Below are 21,088 nucleotides of genomic sequence, written 5' to 3'. Positions count from 1 at the left end.
GGAACTGTCCAGAACAGCATATGTTTGTTATGGGGATTTCCTTTTACTCTGGACAGTTCCTAAAATGGACAGAGATGTCAGCAGAGAGCACTGTGCTCGTGATGTCAGCAGACAGCTCTGTGTTCCAAACGGAAAATAATTTCCTCTGTAGTATTCAGCAGCTAATAAGTACAGAAAGAATTAAGATTTTTTAATAGAAGTAATTTACAAATCTGTTTAACTTTCTGGCACCAGTTCATTTAAAAAAAAATAAACTTTTTCACCAGAGTACCCCTAAATCCATCCGGTTTGACTGAAGGAATAGCATTGCAGACAGCCCTTTTCTTTCCATCATAATAGCAGGCAGCATAACAGACCCCATTTCTAAGTCAATAATGAATCCAGCCCCAAAAATGGCATCCTTTAGGAATGGAAGTCATGATGCAAATGTAAACGTTATTAACATGCGGTTTTGCCACATATTTTGCCAAGGCTTTCACATTGCAGTTCTGGTGGTTATACTGAGGTCAATGGCGTAAAACAGTAAAAAAAAATAAACAATAACCAATAGGGTGTGTCCTGATCTTACAAAATCCATTGAACCGTAAATGAAAAAAAGATATACCAACCAGATACTGCGCTTTTTCCCCCACTACCAAATAATATGGACATGGGTACAATATATAATCAAACAATACTGCCTAATAGTGCCTAAATAAATAACATAAACTATATAGATTTGGCACTACCATAACTGTAACAACCTGTAGAACAAAGGTAACATGTCATTTATGCTGCATGATGAACGCCATAAAAATACATCCCAAATACCAATGGCAAACTGGCTTTACGATAATTTTCATGTAAAAAAAAAAAACAGCAGTAGATATTGTCAGAAGGATTTTTTTATCCAATTTATTTCTTATATTTTTAGGGTACGTTCCCACACGGCATATTTTGCTGCGTATTTGCTGCGTATTTGGTGCTGCGTATTTTCCTACCCATTGACTTCAACAGAGAAAATAAAATACGCAGCAGCAAATACGCCGTGTGGGAACGTACCCTTAGGGTGTGTATTTTTCCGTCATGCTCGTGCGTCTTTTCCCAGTGAATGGCACTGACATGGCAGGTAGTCTAAGGAGAAGTGTGTCATGTATACTGTAAGTCAGTATTTCCTAACCAGGGGGCCTCCAGCTGTTGCACAACTACAATTACCAGCATGCCCGGACAGCCAAATGCTGTCCGGGCATGCTGGGAGTTGTAGTTTTGCGAATGCTGGAGGCACTCTGGATGGAGAACACTGCTGTAAGTTGTGCCATATTATGCAGAATGGGAGATATTTATCAAAACCTGTCCAGAGGAAAAGTTGCTGAGTTGCTCATAGCAACCAATCAGATCGCTTCTTTCATTTTTGAAAAGACCTCTGCAAAATGAAAGATTTAGTATGATTGGTTGCTATGGGCATATAGAAAATGTAAAGTATGGTCCCTACAACACTACTGAACTCGGTGCCTCTTTTTTTTTATAAAGACTAGTCATGACGATTTTACAGTAGCAAAAAAACGAAACAAAAAACAACCTGAAGTTCTGGTGCATAAAGAATAATTATGCATATGCGGATATTATTATTATATGCAAAGAATATTATATATGTGACCAGTTACATCTCAGTTTCTATATATATTATGTATATGTGACCAGTGACATCAGTGTCTATATACATTATGTATATGTGACCAGTGACATCAGTGTCTATATACATTATGTATATGTGACCAGTGACATCAGTGTCTATATACATTATGTATATGTGACCAGTGACATCAGTGTCTATATACATTATGTATATGTGACCAGTGACATCAGTGTCTATATACATTATGTATATGTGACCAGTGACATCAGTGTCTATATACATTATGTATATGTGACCAGTGACATCAGTGTCTATATACATTATGTATATGTGACCAGTGACATCAGTGTCTATATACATTATGTATATGTGACCAGTGACATCACAGTGTCTATATACTTTATGTATATATGATCAGTGACATCAGTGTCTATATACATTATGTATATGTGACCAGTGACATCACAGTGTCTATATACATTATGTATATGTGACCAGTGACATCAGTGTCTATATACATTATGTATATGTGACCAGTGACATCACAGTGTCTATATACATTATGTATATGTGATCAGTGACATCACAGTGTCTATATACATTATGTATATGTGACCAGTGACATCACAGTGTCTATATACATTATGTATATGTGACCAGTGACATCAGTGTCTATATACATTATGTATATGTGACCAGTGACATTAGTGTCTATATACATTATGTATATGTGACCAGTGACATCAGTGTCTATATACATTATGTATATGTGACCAGTGACATCAGTGTCTATATACATTATGTACATGTGATCAGTGACATTACAGTGTCTATATACATTATGTATATGTGACCAGTGACATCAGTGTCTATATACATTATGTATATGTGACCAGTGACATCACAGTGTCTATATACATTATGTATATGTGATCAGTGACATCACAGTGTCTATATACATTATGTATATGTGACCAGTGACATCACAGTGTCTATATACATTATGTATATGTGACCAGTGAAATCACAGTGTCTATATATACATTATGTATATGTGACCAGTGACATCAGTGTCTATATACATTATGTATATGTGACCAGTGACATCAGTGTATATATACATTATGTATATGTGACCAGTGACATCAGTGTCTATATATACATTATGTACATGTGACCAGTGACATTAGTGTCTATATACATTATGTATATGTTACCAGTGACATCAGTGTCTATATACATTATGTATATGTGACCAGTGACATCAGTGTCTATATACATTATGTATATGTGATCAGTGACATCACAGTGTCTATATACATTATGTATATGTGACCAGTGACATCAGTGTCTATATACATTATGTATATGTGACCAGTGACATCACAGTGTCTATATACATTATGTATATGTGACCAGTGACATCACAGTGTCTATATACATTATGTATATGTGACCAGTGACATCACAGTGTCTATATACATTATGTATATGTGACCAGTGACATCACAGTGTCTATATACATTATGTATATGTGACCAGTGACATTACAGTGCCTATATACATTATGTATATGTGACCAGTGACATCACAGTGTCTATATACATTATGTATATGTGACCAGTGACATCACAGTGTCTATATACATTATGTATATGTGATCAGTGACATCACAGTGTCTATATATACATTATGTATATGTGACCAGTGACATCACAGTGTCTATATACATAATGTATATGTGACCAGTGTGTCTATATATACATTTATATGCGATCAGTGACATCACAGTGTCTATATACATTATGTATATGTGACCAGTGACATTACAGTGTCTATATACATTATGTATATGTGACCAGTGACATCACAGTGTCTATATACATTATGTATATGTGACCAGTGACATTACAGTGTCTATATACATTATGTATATGTGACCAGTGACATCACAGTGTCTATATACATTATGTATATGTGACCAGTGACATCACAGTGTCTATATACATTATGTATATGTGATCAGTGACATCACAGTGTCTATATATACATTATGTATATGTGACCAGTGACATCACAGTGTCTATATACATTATGTATATGTGACCAGTGACATCACAGTGTCTATATACATTATGTATATGTGATCAGTGACATCACAGTGTCTATATATACATTATGTATATGTGACCAGTGACATCACAGTGTCTATATACATAATGTATATGTGACCAGTGTGTCTATATATACATTTATATGCGATCAGTGACATCACAGTGTCTATATATACATTATGTATATGTGACCAGTGACATCAGTGTCTATATACATTATGTATATGTGATCAGTGACATCACAGTGTCTATATACATTATGTATATGTGACCAGTGACATCAGTGTCTATATACATTATGTATATGTGACCAGTGACATCACAGTGTCTATATACATTATGTATATGTGATCAGTGACATCACAGTGTCTATATACATTATGTATATGTGACCAGTGACATCACAGTGTCTATATACATTATGTATATGTGACCAGTGACATCACAGTGTCTATATACATTATGTATATGTGACCAGTGACATCACAGTGTCTATATACATTATGTATATGTGACCAGTGACATTACAGTGCCTATATACATTATGTATATGTGACCAGTGACATCACAGTGTCTATATACATTATGTATATGTGACCAGTGACATCACAGTGTCTATATACATTATGTATATGTGATCAGTGACATCACAGTGTCTATATATACATTATGTATATGTGACCAGTGACATCACAGTGTCTATATACATAATGTATATGTGACATTAGTGTCTATATATACATTTATATGCGATCAGTGACATCACAGTGTCTATATACATTATGTATATGTGACCAGTGACATTACAGTGTCTATATACATTATGTATATGTGACCAGTGACATCACAGTGTCTATATACATTATGTATATGTGACCAGTGACATTACAGTGTCTATATACATTATGTATATGTGACCAGTGACATCACAGTGTCTATATACATTATGTATATGTGACCAGTGACATCACAGTGTCTATATACATTATGTATATGTGATCAGTGACATCACAGTGTCTATATATACATTATGTATATGTGACCAGTGACATCACAGTGTCTATATACATTATGTATATGTGACCAGTGACATCACAGTGTCTATATACATTATGTATATGTGATCAGTGACATCACAGTGTCTATATATACATTATGTATATGTGACCAGTGACATCACAGTGTCTATATACATAATGTATATGTGACCAGTGTGTCTATATATACATTTATATGCGATCAGTGACATCACAGTGTCTATATATACATTATGTATATGTGACCAGTGACATCACAGTGTCTATGCTAGAACCAAGCTCCAATGAGAGTCGTTAGCTCCACATACAGGAACAGTGACTAGAAGTAGTTAATAGAACACATCAGCCCCGCAAACAGAATATATAACACACACCGAAACCGGGTAGAACGGACTGGACCGGACACTATACGTACTGTACAAACAAACGGCTCCGGCTCCCGCAGCACTTCACTCACACGGTGACTCCCACAGAGGAGGACGCGTTGCTATAGCGACCCAGGGGCAAGCCCACGGCTGACCGCACTGACAGGCTATCTACAGACTGCTGACCAGAGGCGGGCTTGGCAGAGCGCCATATGCCCCTGGGCCCTTCCCCATTCCCCCCATTAAATATAGTAAGGGTCGCAGCCGCCCGCCCCCCTTATGGCGAACCCCGCATTCCCCTTAGGGCAGTGAGGAGCTGCGGGGGGTGGTGAGACAGGTTGTTTGGCATTTGTATCTCTCATCATTAGGCTTATACTTTATGGGGACACAGAGGGGACCTCTGCCCAAGTACTATATGTTGCGGCACAAAGGGGGGGGGGGGGGGGGATAATACTATACGGGGGACAGAGGAGGTCTTACTACTTTCTTTTTACGCTTTTTTGAATAAAATGGGGAAAATAGGGGATTTACATTTTTATTGGGGTCTTTTTGACTTTTTTTTTTAAAACTTTTTTTCACATTTATTTTATACTCTTTATGTCCCCATAGGGAACTAGCTATACCAGTGGTCTCCAACCTGTGGACCTCCAGATGTTTCAAAACTACAATTCCCAGCATGCCCGGACAGCCAACGGGGTTTTTCCGTTTTTGCATTTTCGTTTTTTGCTCCTTGCCTTTAAAAAATCATAACTCTTTAAATTTTGCACCTGAAAATCCATATGATGGCTTATTTTTTGCGCCACCAATTCTACTTTGTAATGACATCAGTCATTTTACCCAAAAATCTACAGTGAAACGAAAAAAAAAAATCCTTGTGAGACAAAATTGGAAAAAAAAAATGCCATTTTGTAATTTTGGGGGCTTCCGTTTCTACTTAGTAAATTTTTCAGTAAAAATTACACCTTTTTATTCTGTAGGTCCATACGATTAAAATGATACCCTACTTATATAGGTTTGATTTTGTCATACTTCGTTTGAAATTGTCATTTCTGACCCCTATAGCTTTTTTATTTTTCCGCGTATGGGGCGGTATGAGAGCTCATTTTTTTTGCGCCGTGATCTGAAGTTTTTAACGGTACAATTTTTGCATTGATAGGACTTTTTATTCATTTTTTCATGATATCAAAAGTGACCAAAAATATACTATTTTGGAATTTGAAATTTTTTGTGCGTACACCATTGACCGTGCGGTTTAATTAACCCCTTAACGACGCAGGACGTATATTTACGTCCTGCGCCGGCTCCCGCGATATGAAGCGGGATCGCGCCGCGATCCCGCATCATATCGCGTCGGTCCCGGCGCTCATCAACGGCCGGGACCCGCGGCTAATACCACACATTGCCGATCGTGGCGATGTGCGGTATTAACCCTTTAGAAGCGGCGGTCAAAGCTGACCGCCGCTTCTAAAGTGAAAGTGACCCGGCTGCTCAGTCGGGCTGTTCGGGACCGCCGCGGTGAAATCGCGGCGTCCCGAACAGCTTGCAGGACACCGGGAGGGCCCTTACCTGCCTCCTTGGTGTTCGATCAGCGAATGACTGCTCCGTGCCTGAGATCCAGGCAGGAGCAGTCAAGCGCCGATAATGCTGATCACAGGCATGTTAATACACGCCAGTGATCAGCATAGGAGATCAGTGTGTGCAGTGTTATAGGTCCCTATGGGACCTATAACACTGCAAAAAAAAAGTAAAAAAAAAGGGTTAATAAAGGTAATTTAACCCCTTCCCTAATAAAAGTTGGAATCACCCCTCTTTTCCCATAAAAAAAAAATAAAACAGTGTAAAAAAATAAATAAATAAACATATGTGATATCGCCGCGTGCGTAAATGTCCGAACTATAAAAATATATCATTAATTAAACCGCACGGTCAATGGCGTACGCGCAAAAAAATTCCAAAGTCTAGAAGAGCGCATTTTTGGTCACCTTTTACACCATTAAAAAATGAATAAAAAGTGATCAAAAAGTCCGATCAAAACAAAAATCATACCGATAAAAACTTCAAATCACGGCGCAAAAAATGAGTCCTCATACCGCCCTGTACGTGGAAAAATAAAAAAGTTATAGGGGTCAGAAATGACAATTTTAAACGTATAAATTTTCCTGCATGCAGTTATGATTTTTTCCAGAAGTGCGACAAAATCAAACCTATATAAGTAGGGTATAATTTTAACTGTATGGACCTACAGAATAATGATAAGGTGTCATTTTTACCGAAATATGCACTGCGTAGAAACGGAAGCCCCCAAAAGTTACAAAATGGCTTTTGTCGCACAAGGATTTTTTTTACATTTTGCCGTGCATAAAATGACTAATGTCACTGCAAAGTAGAATTGGCGACGCAAAAAATAAGCCATAATATGGATTTTTAGGTGGAAAATTGAAAGGGTTATGATTTTTAAAAGGTAAGGAGGAAAAAACGAAAGTGCAAAAACGGAAAAACCCTGAGTCCTTAAGGGGTTAATGATATATTTTTATAATTCGGACATTTCCGCACGCGGCGATACCATATATGTTTATTTTTATTTACACTGTGGGTTTTTTTATGGGAAAAGGGGGGTGATTCAAACTTTTAATAGGGGAGGGGTTAAATGATATTTATTCACTTTTTTTTCACTTTTTTTTGCAGTGTTATAGCTCCCATAGGGACCTATAACACTGCACACACTGATCTCCTATGCTGATCACTGGTTTCTCATAGGACAGAAAAAGACTCTCACTAAATAGGGAAACATTTTGGATGTTTGCACTAAAAACTGTCCACCCACAGGGACTTAATCAAAGATTGGACACCATCACGGTATATTAAACATCCATCATAAATTTTAGGAATGTTTTTCCCAAAATTTTTTCCTTGGCTATATAGCATTACAAATGTACTTACATGTGAATAAATGTGCATTTGGTACATGACTTGAAATGCGTGATCCAATGTTCCGAGAAGTGATCCAGAATGTGTTTTCCAGCTGTCAAATTAACCTAGTCATGTGACTGGATTCTGTATGTATTTTTTTTTTTTTTTTTCAAAACATTTTATTCATAGAAGCAAAGTGCATCAGACAACATACATCAGTAGCAATGCTGCAAAGGACATGTCATAAAATAGAATTACAATATTACAGAAATGTAGACATGTAAGAGCACCCAACTTCCGTCTAGACAGTGAGTTGCAGTATATCATCAATGCAAGGAACCGTTACTATATAACATAACATGACCCAACCCAATCTCTCACAACAATTTCAGTTTCTCTGTATGTATTTTAACAAGTTTTGTTGTAAACAGAATCATTCTATGACTAAGAGCAACACTGCATGAAATGCGTCAGAAGTTTCCATGTACCTGTGTCTTATCCTGTGAATTTGTAAATCTCCAATAAAAGCAAGATTTTAATTGGATCACCTTCTGCTGGACGTCGGTTTCTTTTGGTTGGATGAACCATTTCTTCTGAGTATATAAATACCCCAATGTGGACGTACTACAATGCTCAGAAGAGAAGGAGCACCATTGGGCTTTTGGAGAGAGAATGTGTCTGGAATTGACTTACTGGTAGACGGGGCGGTCCCGACGGGCCTGCTGCACAGGTGTGTCTGTGTGGCCAGAGTGGAGCTGCACAACTTTGGACTTTGGTACTAGAATTTTTTGGCGCTTTTTTCCTATTACACCTTGTAAAAATGAAACATTTGGGATAACACCAGCAATTTTCTCACCTCAAATGTCTCTGACAGCTCCGATCATCCCTATTTTTCGGGCGATCGGGTCACCAGAGACCCGATCAGCCCAGATTTGCCGCAAATCGCCAATTTGAATTGATCGGCGATTTGCAGCGATTGCCGAGATGGGGGGGGGGGCTCAGGACCCCCCAGTGGTTTGCATGGGGTGTTTGCTGAACGATTTCAGCAGGCATCCTGGTCCGGTCCTTGCCTGGCGAGCGGCGGGGACCAGAATTCCCACGGGCGAACAGGTACACCCTGGACCCTTAAGTACCAGGGCGTCAGGGTGTACCTGTACGCCCTTGGTCCTAAAGGGGTTAATAAGTGTTGTGCTTGATATACCTCCCGCTGCTTGTGTTGTTCTGTGTAATAATTTTACAATGCTTTCCTATAAAACTTAAGGCAAACATTTTTTTAACAATACCCCTTTGACGCTTCTTAAAGGGGTTATCCACCATAAGGTGATTTTAGTATGTAATGGACATGCGTAGGAAGGATCTGCGCTTGTGTTGGGGCTAAATGACTATATTGTGTGATTACCCTAACGCTGAAGCTATCTTTCTGTAAACTGGTATTTCCCATTTCAGTTTTCTTCTTTGCCTAAAAGTGACATAATTCAATTCTCCTTCCTCCATCAGCCACCCCACCCATTGTAACATAAATGAGCTTCATCCGTTACAAAGACCTGTGTTTTCCAACCAGGGTGCCTACAGCTGTTGGCAAAATAAAAATAGTTGCACAATTATCTCTCTCCCACCAAGCAATCGCTCCACCCATTGAAGCAGACAGGCATAAGCTGACTAGTGATGTCAGGTCTCAGCCATATTGTAATCTGGTTAAAACCTGAGACAGCAGTCATTTTATATGCTGTTAAAATAGTTTTTATTTTGAAATCACAAAATAATCGTGAGAAAACCGTCACACTTAGGTACAGTAACTACACTAACTTTACAGCCCTGTATCATAGTCAAATGTAATAAATTCCTGGAATACTCCTTTAGACCCTGCTGACCTGTGTTGTTTGCCTTTGATCTTACAATGTGAAGCCTTTTTTTTTTTTATCCTTCCAATATTTTCAAGGTGGAAATGATGAATTCAAAATCAGTTGTCAACATTGTTTTTTCTTTATTTTGAAATATCAAAATTAGACACACAAACTTTTTTTTTTCAAAGCTTACACAATAAAGGTAATTTTGTCCCAGCAACCAGGAAACATGTTATAAATCACATGTTTGCAAAAGATTGCTAGTAGTGATTACACATGTGTGTTTGCACATTTTGTGTAACCATTTTTTTTCTTCTTTATTTTGTGTGTGTTTTTCTAACATATTAAAGGTGTACTCTTGTGTGCAATTTTATTTTGGAACATCAAGTGGCTGTATTTATTTATTTTTTTACATTTGACAATTATATTGTTTAAAAAAATCTAAATAATTACATTTATCAGATGCTGTAAATTACAGAGGAAGTTGTGTAGTTTTTTCCAGTCTGACAACAGTGCTCTCTGTTGACACCTCTGTCCATGTCTCGAACTGTTTTGAGCAGGCGATGTTTGCTATGGTGATTAGCTCTGACTTTGGACAGTTACTGACACAGACAGAGGGGTTGCGTTACTGCTGGCGGTTGCCGAACGGGGAGGAAAGACCAGGTCAAACGGCCATTAGAAAATCCCTAACGGACGTTAGAAAATCCCATTATAGTCTATGGGATTTTTCAAACAGCCGTTTTAACCCGCTATCACCCGTTATTAATAACGGACGTTATTTTGTGACGGAAGATAGTAACGGGAGAAATAGTGCATGCACTATAACTTTTAACACTTTCAGTATCCTGGTCATTTAGGTTCAAGACTTTCTGCTGGAAAATACTTGTTAGGGAGTCTCCAGATACAATCCCCCATTTACCCTGAATCTCAATCGCTCCAAAATCTGCCCATCTCTTTCTTCAGTAGTCATGAATTACCATCACTTATGCAACAACTACATTTGTGTCTTTTCATCCATAACAGATGCTGAGATAACATTACCATTTGTGAAATCCTCCAGAGAAAAGTATTGTTAAGATCTACCAAAAAACCTAGCTTGTAGTAGATAGACCTTGCTTTTACATGAACTTCCCACTGGGTGGCATTCCCTTCCAGATAATGTTATAAAGTGAATCACTTTCATTTTCAAAGATGTATTCAAATCATTCATATGCAAAAACCTGTGTAAGGTCACATTCACACTACAATGTCTCCATATGGCTGCCAGATCTGGCTGTGAAATTACAAAACCAGCCATTGCCGTATCCCTGCCGGTCCGGCGCTGCATCTCATTCATTTAAGTGAGCTAACTGGAGTCAAAGAGTGATTCCGGTTGGCTCATTTTTGCACAATACGGTACCCGGTTTTGTTCCCGACTAAAAACTGTGGTATGCCTGAGTAAATTCCATAACAGGTAGTGCAGAACAGATATATATGAAGAGGCTATGGGTGGGAGCGTTGTGGTAGCGATAAAAGCCAGCAAACACTGTGGGTGCAACCTAGCTTTCAGGGAATTTGTGGAGTTTTTTATGGTACATTTTAGAATGGGTTTCCTATTTTGCATGACAGAAGGCCCCCATGATGTGGTGCAATGCAGAATTATTTCTACTATAATAATCTAATATACCTATTGCCAAGTCAGGTTAATGTGCTACAGAAGTGCAGGGCTCCATTATCAGTGAAGCTCCAGTTCCAGGCCCCGCATCCAGGGGGGGGGGCCCTTCCCGCATCCAGGGGGGGGGCCCTTCCCTCTTGCCCGCTGCAGCATTGGTCTGGACCACTGGATGGCCAGAAGTTCCCTTAAAGGAGTACTCCGGCGCGCACTTTTTTCCTTTTATCCCGTCCGGGCTGCAAAATAAAAGAAAACACACTTTCTCTTACCTGCCAATGAGCCCCCGGAGCTCCGGTACACTCCGGTACAGGTGTTCGGTCCCCGGGCTGTATTCTTCTTACTTCCTGTTAGCCCGGCATGTCACACGGAGCTTCAGCCTATCACTGGCCGCAGCGATGTCCCGCCTCGGCCGGTGATAGGCTGAAGCTCCGTGTGACGTGCCGGGCTAACCGGAAGTAAGAAGAATACAGCCCGGGGACCGAACACCTGTACCGGAGTGTACCGGAGCTCCGGGGGCTCGTTGGCAGGTAAGAGAAAGTGTGTTTTCTTTTATTTTGCAGCCCGGACGTGATAAAAGGAAAAAAGTGTGCGCCGGAGTACTCCTTTAACTCCGCAGCTCGCACCAATCTCTGTCCAGCTTCACTAGACCCATAAGCTTATAATGCAACCAGCCTAAAGGGAGATCGCTGTGAGCCAATGAGTGAAGAACATAACCAGGGGCCTCAACCCTCTCATACTAATGATCAGTCTTAGCATTAAGACCCTGACCGATCAAAACTTTTGATGTGTTTCTGTGAGGGAGACATTTAAAGGTAACCCATTAACTTCTCCTTACACATTTTTTGTAAGTATGTGTACAACTTTTATAGTTGTGGATGAAAGATCTAAAACTCTGCACGGCACTAAGATGAAAATGATGTAAAAAAGCATAATGACTACAAATATTCATGTACTTAAAGGTGTACTCCGCACCCCTAGACATCTTATCCCCTATCCAAAGGATGGGGATAAGATGTCAGATAGCCAGGGTCCTGCTGCTGGGGACCCCCGGGATCTTGGCAGCAGCACCCACCTGTACGGCTTCCACCTCACACCGGCAACGTTGGAGTGTTCGGATCCCGACCACAATGGTGGACGAGCGTGACGTCACGACTCCACCCTGTGTGACCTTGCAGAACGGGACCAGCGGTTGTGGTTCACTGTGCACCCAGTAGGGTGGTATCCTTGAGGGGTGGTTTAAATTTTGTTTCTAGGTGATGAATCCAGTTTAATGTTTTAGATGCTGGCAGCCCAGGCATAATGGCATAAACATTTTCTGAGTGAGACTCTCCTAAAAGTCTACAGATGGCCCTGCTGTTAATAATGCTTCTGCGGCATAGAGGGAAAGGAAATGTGCTTCTGTCAAGACTGCCTTCCCAGCTGTGCATAAAACAACAACTGCACTAGTATAATATATATATATATATATATATATATATATATATATATATATGTATATATATATATACTTCATTCTAGATGTTAGGGCTGGCCTGATTACCACAAGAGCCACATTCAAGACTCTGTAGTTAGTGGCATCCTTCTGTACATAGTAGTAGCCCTTTGTAGGTAGAAGCCCCCCTGTATATGGTAGCAGCCCCCCTGTTTGTATAAGTATGCTGCTACTACATACAAGTAGGCTGCTACAACATACAGGAGGCTGATACTTCATAGAGGGGGGCTGCTACTATCTACAATGGGGCTATTACAACATAAAGGAAGAGGCTACTGCATATAGGGGGGCTGCTACAAGCTGCCCTCCTGTATGAAGTAACATGCCCACTGTATGTTGTAACAGCCCTCTTGTAGGTATTAGCCACTCCCTGTATGAAGTAGCAGCTCCCTTTATGTAGTAGCAGCCTTACTGTAGATAGTAACACCCCATGTATGTTGTAGAAGCTCCCCTGTAGGTAGTAGCAGCCCCCCTGCTGTTCTATTCCTGCTACTCTTCAGCGGGCAGGGAGAGGGACGTTGCCATTGGCTGACTTCACTGACCAGCAATCTTCAAGCGGACATGTCTATGCACATCTGCTACCAGCAGCCCTTGTTCTGTCAGAGGCAGCAGTGGCTGGAGGTGAGTCGCAAGCCGCGCTGCACCTAACAAAGGGCCGCATGCAGTTTGCAAGAAAGATATGTGTGGTGAGGGTGTGATGAAGGCAGATGGAATTACCCTAGGGGCAGATGGCATTAACCCCTTGTGTTTGTGATGCCAGGGCGTGGTTTAACCACTTCCCCATCCGAATGTAGGCCAATGGATCCTGGGCTAGGCACGGGGGGCAAATAATGACTCCAATGCCAAGTTACGGAACAATGTCAGCTTTACAGAGTCAGACAGTTGTAACAGTCTATACAGCTTGGCTAGGCCCAAAGAGGTGACCAGTGACTTCAGAGACCACAGGGCTTGCTGGGACTTATAGTGGACTTGGACAATTTGCTGCAGAGCCACGCTGACTGAAGACAGATTGACTTGGACTGACTTGACTATGGCAGACTATGACTGACTTCACCCCTTCTGTAGCTTACCAGGCTTTGACTTGACCTGTGGGTTACTGGACTTTAGGATCCGTGGCTGCATGGTAGACTTTAGGCCTCTTCTGGACTCCAGACACACTCTTACAGGACTTGACCTTACTGCAACTCAGCTAAGCAGGAAGAGCATAAAAGAGAGCTAGCTCCACCCAGGGCTTATATGGGGGAGACTAGGAGGGGTCCTATAGGTCACCTTAGGTCAAATGGTCTCTGATACCTCACTGGGTTACAATCACATGACAACAGTTCTTAAAGCTATAACACATTTTATGTACATTATATGGTATATCATAGGCTTTTAAGGGAGTAGGTAGAACACAAGTGCAAGGGGGGGGGGGGGACAGGGGTCACTGTATGGAGTCTGCCGGACAGGGCAGCTAGGGTACAGGGGTGCAACTCCTGTACTGGGCCACCACAAACTCCCCCTCTTAACAACAGCCGTCCTCAGCGCCCAGTCCTGGACGGCGAACGACATTAAAGAAGCCTCTGGGGCCTGGTGATACTAACAGTTCCTGGGGCATTGATACCGAATGTCCTTCTCAGGTCTGAGGAATGAATAACAAATAACTGGGGATGAGTCCATGTGGCATTGGTGAGAATGTCCTTTACATGCTCCTTTATGAGGGTATTCATAATTGGGCTGGTTAGACATGTGAAGTTGTGAGTCTTGCAACTGCATACAAACACATTTGACACGGATTGGGTTGCCGGAGGCTTTCTACCCAAATGCCTTAGATCCGTGGCTGCGTGGTAGACTTTAGGCCTCTTCTGGACTCCAGACACACTCTTACAGGATTTGACCTTACTGCAACTCAGCTAAGCAGGAAGAGCATAAGAGAAAGAGAGCTAGCTCCACCCAGGGCTTATATGGGGGAGACCAGGGGGGTCCCATAGGTCACCCTTAGGTCACATGGTCACTGATACCTCACTGGGTTACAATCACATGACAGTGGTCTTAAAGCTATAACACATTTTATGTACATTGTATGGTATAACATAGGCATTTAAGGGAGTAGGTAGAACACAAGTGCAGGGGGTCTGCATGGAGTCTGCCAGACAGGGCAGCTAGGGTATAGGGAAGCAACTCCTGTACTGGGTCACCACATAAGGTACAAAGTGATGTACACAACATAAAGTAACACAAAATGAGTGTGATGGAAATGGCAGAAATCTATGTAATATTTGGTGCATTTCATTATTTTTCTTTGCAATACAAGTTTTCTATTTATTTTACAAAAGCTTACTTATAAGCTGAGGTTTACTAAAGAGAAACCATGCCTTGTGGGCTAAGGACATAAACTGGTCATTGTGTTCTCTGTTTCAGGAAGCAGGAAATCTAACAGCAGAATTAAAAGAAAGGAGACACCAAATGAAAGTGAACTGTTTGCAAATTATTTCCTCTTTTTAATTAGTTGCAAAACAGGTTACTGTATGTTTAGTGCAGAATTCAAAATCTCCATCGAAAGAAGTAAATTGTAGAAAATAATATAAAGCAGCATTATTCTCATGCATGCTGTATATATTTTAGATGCTTTGATCAGCAGCTGTTTCATGATTGAAAAATCAGCATTAAAACTCAGCAGCATCTTTGTTACATTTGGAGAGCTCAGCAATATGTTTAAACAAGGTAAAAATGTAACACGAACAAGAGCTTCCTGAAACTTATTCTACACATATAAAGGAATAAGAATTTTGGTCTTCTACACTATTGCAAGACTGTACCCTTCTTCCTAAAAACCCCTAACCATCATGTTTTTCTTATTTAGTGTTTGGCATAAAGCATAAATAGCATAAAACTGCAGTGGTAGTAGCAAGAGGAAACCCAGCCTTAGAATGCGTACACACGTGCATATTTTTGCTGCAGATCTGCAGCAGATTTCCTTAGCAGATATTGCTGTCCATTGAAGTCAAAGGGGTAGCAACATCTGCAGCAGCAAATCTGCCGCAGACCTGCAGTAAAAATATGCATGTATGAATGCATCCTTAGCGTGAGTTCACATGTTTGTAACTAAAAGCAGTTTTTCCGTGATGGGAAATTCGCTGCGAGTTATGCCACCATTCATTTCAATAGGTTTGTAGGCAGCCTGCAAATCTGATAGTATTGCGGACTGTCCACCGACCCATACAAGTGAATGGTGAGGCAACTCACAGTGGATGTCCCACAGTGGAAAACCCGCTACTAGTTACAAGTGTGTAAACCCACCCTAAGGGTTACAGATTCGCAGCGTATCTCAAGCTGCAGATCCGCAGGTGACCCCACCCATTTTGTACCTTCAGCTGTTGCCACCCCCTTCCCCCTCGTAGGCCCCCTGTGTGGCTGCTCGTAGAGGCAGATTGCCACTGCAAGCAGGCCAGGGGCACCGCAAGGCGGGGGAAGAAAATGGGTCGGATCACCAGCAGATCCGCAGCGTAAAATATGCTGCAGATCCGTTACGTGTGACCCTACCCTAAAAGAGGTTTCCCCACAAAAAAACAAAACAGTGCTATTTTCATTCATCTGTCCACATAAGTCTCAAAAACTTTGAATGAAGTTATTGCACGCATGACCATCTGCTGCTCCATTCAACTGGGGGACACAGCTGTCACGCCCCCTTCCATAGGCTTGCATTGAGGGGGCGGAGCATGACGTCACAACGTGACATCACAATACTCCGGCCCCGTGATCGGCAGTCATCAGAATCGGAGCGAACATGCTCCGGGGGCTGATGGTAATGGGGTGCTGCGTGAAAGATCACGGGGTCCCCAGCGGCGGAACCCCCGCAATCAGGCATCTTATCCCCTATCCTTTGGATAATTGTCTTAGCACCAGAGTACCCCTTAAACCCCTTCACGACGAGCGACGTGCATGTACAGCGCCGCGAAGTGTCACTTGGCGCGCGGCGACGTACATGTACGTCGCGGGGTTCCGGGAGCGCCGCGTCACCGGTAGCGGTGATCGGGCCGGGATGACTGCTGTTATCTAACAGCAGGCATCCCGGCACATCGCCGAGGGGGGTCCTGAGACCCCCCCATGACCGCGATGCGCGCAAAACGCAGGTCAATTCAGACCTGCGATTAGCGCGATTCCGGGTCATACGGGTCACTGGTGACCCGGTGACCCGGAAAATAAGAGGGATCGGGGGTGGCCGAGACACCCTCGATCCCCCTAAAGGGATAGGAGTTTGGTGGCAGGGGTGCCACCCCTCCTATCCCTGCTATTGGTCGGCCGAGCGACCGACCGATAGCAGACCGGGGGAGGGGGGGTTAAAGTTCGGTTCCCCCACTTTGCCCACCTATCGGTGTCCGGGCAAAACGGGGGAACCGTCCAGGGAAGGTCGGCGCCGAAGGTCCCTTACCTGGATCCCGGATCCCGGAGCGCGATCCTCCATGCGGGGATCCCCCACGTGCGGCGGCAGCAATACTTCCGGGTCCTGCTAGGTGAGTTGTTGCCTAGCAACATCCGGAGGGCCACAGTTTACAGTGGTCTCTAAACCGTGGCCCTCCAGATGTTGCAAAACTACAACTCCCAGCATGCCCAGACAGCTGTTTGCTGTGTGGGCATGCTGGGACTTGTAGTTTTGCAATATTTAGAGGGGTTCAGGTTGTAGATCACTAAGTGGTCTCAAACTGTAGCCCTCCAGATGTTGCAAAACTACAACTCTCAGCATGCCCAACAGCAGTTTGCTGTCTGGGCATGCTGCGAGTTGTAGTTTTGCAACATCTGGAGGGCCACAGTTTTGAGACCACTGGACAGTGATTTACAACTTGAACCCCTCTAAATCTTGCAAAACTACAACTCCCAGCATTCAGGAACAGCATAAGGCTGTCTTGGCATGCTGGGAGTTGTACTTGCGTGCCTCCAGCCATTGCATAACTACATCTCCCAGCATGCCCTTCCGCAATCAGTACATGCTGGGAGTTGTAGTTTTGCAACAGCTGGAGGCACACTGGTTGGAAAATACTGAGTTAGGTCATAGAACCTAACTCAAGGTTTTCCAGCCAGTGTGCCTCCAGCTGTTGCAAAACTACAACTCCCAGCATGCATGGTCTGTCAGTGCATGCTGGGAGTTGTAGTTTTGACCCCCCTCCTGTGTGAATGTACAGGCTACATTCACACTGGCGGCAGATTACAGTGAGTTCCCCGCTACAAATTTGAGCTGCGGGAAATTTTTCGCCGCAGCTCAAACTCCTAGCGGGAGACTCAGTGTAATCTGCCACCAGTGTGACTGTAACCTAAAAACACTACACTACAGTAACATAAAATAAAGAGTAAAACACTACATATACACACGTACACTGCCCCCCCACCCCCCCCCCCCCTTCCCCAATAAAAATGAAAAACGTATTGTACGGCAGTGTTTCTAAGATGGAGCCTCCAGCTGTTGCAAAACAAAAACTCCCAGCATTTCTGGACAGTAATTGACTGTCCAAGCATGCTGGGAGTTTAGCAACAGCTGGAGGCACCCTGTTTGGGAATCACTGGCATAGAATACCCCTATGTCCACCCCTATGCAAGTCCCTAATTCAGGCCTCAAATGCGAATGGCGCTCTCACTTTGGAGCCCTGTCGTACTTCAAGGCAACAGAATAGGGTCACATATGGGGTATCGCCGTACTCGGGAGAAATTGCCTAACAAATTTTGGGGGGCTTTTTCTCCTTTTACCCCTTATGAAAAGGAACAGTTGGGGTCTACACCAGCATGTTAGTGTAAAAAAAAGAATTTTTACACTAACATGCTGGTGTTGCCCTATACTTTTCATTTTCACAAGAGGTAAAAGGGAAAAAAGCCCCCCAAAATTTGTAATGCAATTTCTCCCGAGTACGGAGATACCCCATAAGTGGGCGCAAAGTGCTCTGGGGGCGCACAACAAGGCCCAGAAGGGAGAGTGCACCATGTGCATTTGAGGTGATTTGCACAGGGGTGGCTGATTGTTACAGCGGTTCTGACAAACGCAAAAAAAAAAACACACCCATATGTGACCCCATTTTGGAAACTACACCCCTCACAGAATGTAATAAGGGGTACAGTGAGAATTTACACCCCACAGGTGTCTGACGGATCTTTGGAACAGTGGTCCGTGAAAATGAAAAATTTTGCACAGCCCACTGTTCCAAAGATTTGTCAGACACCAGTGGGGGGTAAATGCTCACTGTACCCCTTGTTACGTTCCTCAAGGGGTCTAGTTTCCAAAATGGTATGCCATGTGGGGGTTATACTCAGAAGAGATGGGGTTACAAATTTTGGGGGGTCTTTTCTGCTATTAACCCTTGCAAAAATGTGAAATTTGGGGGGAAACCCACATTTTAGTGAAAAATTATTATTATTTTTTTGCATATGCAAAAGTCGTGAAACACCTGTGGGGTATTAAGGCTCACTTTATCCCTTGTTACGTTCCTCAAGGGGTCTAGTTTCCAAAATGGTATGCCATGTGTTTATTTTTTTTTGCTGTTCTGGCACCATAGGGGCTTCCTAAATGCAACATGCTCCCCGAGCAAAATTTGCTCTCAAAAAGCCAAATATGACTCCTTCTCTTCTGAGCATTGTAGTTCGTCCGCAGTGCACTTCAGGTCCACTTATGGGGTACCTCCATACTCAAAAGAGATGGGGTTACAAATTTTGGGGGGTCTTTTCTGCTATTAACCCTTTAAAAAATGTGAAATTTGGGGGAAAACCAACATTTTAGTGAAAAAAAATTATTTTTTTTTACATATGCAAAAGTCGTGAAACACCTGTGGGGTATTAAGGCTCACTTTATTCCTTGTTATGTTCCTCAATGGGTCTAGTTTCCAAAATGGTATGCCATGTGTTTTTTTTTTTGCTGTTCTGGCACCATAGGGGCTTCCTAAATGCGACATGCCCCCCAAAAACCATTTCAGAAAAACGTACTCTCTAAAATCCTTTTGTCGCTCCTTCGCTTCTGAGCCCTCTACTGCGCCCGCCGAACACTTTACATAGACATATGAGGTGTGTGCTTACTCGAGAGAAATTGGGCTACAAATATAAGTATACATTTTCTCCTTTTACCCCTTGTAAAAATTCAAAAATTGGGTCTACAAGAACATGCGAGTGTAAAAAATGAAGATTTTGAATTTTCTGCTTCACTTTGCTGCTTTTCCTGTGAAACGCCTAAAGGGTTAAAACATTTACTGAATGTCATTTTGAATACTTTGGGGGGGGTGCAGTTTTTATAAATGGGGTCATTTATGGGGTATTTCTAATATGAAGACCCTTCAAATCCACTTCAAACCTGAACTGGTCCCTGAAAAATTGTAAAATTGCTGCTGAACTTTGAAGCCCTCTGGTGTCTTCCAAAAGTAAAAACTCGTAAATTTTATGATGCAAACATAAAGTAGACATATTGTATATGTGAATCCAAAAAGAAAATTATTTGGAATATCCATTTTCCTTACAAGCAGAGAGCTTCAAAGTTAGAAAAATGCAACATTTTAAATTTTTTCATCAAATTTTGGGATTTTTCACCAAGAAAGGATGCAAGTTACCATAAAATTTTACCACTATGTTAAAGTAGAATATGTCACGAAAAAATCAGAATGATAACTAAAAGCATTCCAGAGTTATTAATGTTTAAAGTGACAGTGGTCAGATTTGCAAAAAAGGGCTTCATCCTAGAGGTGAAAATGGGCTCCGTCCTTAAGGGGTTAAGTTAGTGGAACGTCTTCACTAATTTTAGTCATCCACTTTTCCTGTCTCTTCACTCTTGCCTAGACCCAATGAAGACTTTTACAGCAACCCCCCTTGCACTGCCTACACAAACTGCTTATCCTGCCACAACCCAACATACTGTGCCTGTTGCTTCCATATTTCCAATGCTACTGTAACTGCTACATTGCATACTGCCCTCACATAATGCACTTCAGAAAAAATGGTGTCACATACTAATGTGGCTCTGACAGTAATAATGCCCCCAAAACAGTAAAAATAACCCCCTTTGTGCCTGCCTCACTGTAAAAATGCTTACAAGTGGGCATTTTATTATGTGGGAA

The 21,088-nt window shown here is 41.9% G+C and overlaps 1 protein-coding gene across 7 annotated transcripts in view; it reads right to left on the bottom strand.

Annotated features, from left to right (window-relative positions):
- STPG2 (sperm tail PG-rich repeat containing 2) overlaps positions 1 to 5,499 on the bottom strand; it is a 677,454-nt gene extending 671,955 nt beyond the window's left edge. For 2 of the 7 annotated variants that reach the window (XR_008891455.1, XM_056567160.1), the window contains exon 1: positions 5,141 to 5,497. The gene's annotated coding sequence lies outside the window, so the exon portion shown is untranslated. Of the gene's footprint in view, positions 1 to 5,140 lie in introns of all 7 variants that reach the window. The other 5 variants (XM_056567176.1, XM_056567184.1, XM_056567193.1 and 2 more) reach the window with 4 other exon arrangements.
- Positions 5,500 to 21,088: the final 15,589 nt, after the last annotated feature.

Source organism: Hyla sarda, chromosome 1 (genome assembly GCF_029499605.1).
Source record: "Hyla sarda isolate aHylSar1 chromosome 1, aHylSar1.hap1, whole genome shotgun sequence".
NCBI lineage: Eukaryota > Metazoa > Chordata > Amphibia > Anura > Hylidae > Hyla > Hyla sarda.
The sequence above is the reverse complement of the archived record's forward strand: the minus strand, read 5'-3'. Positions and strand labels throughout refer to the sequence as shown.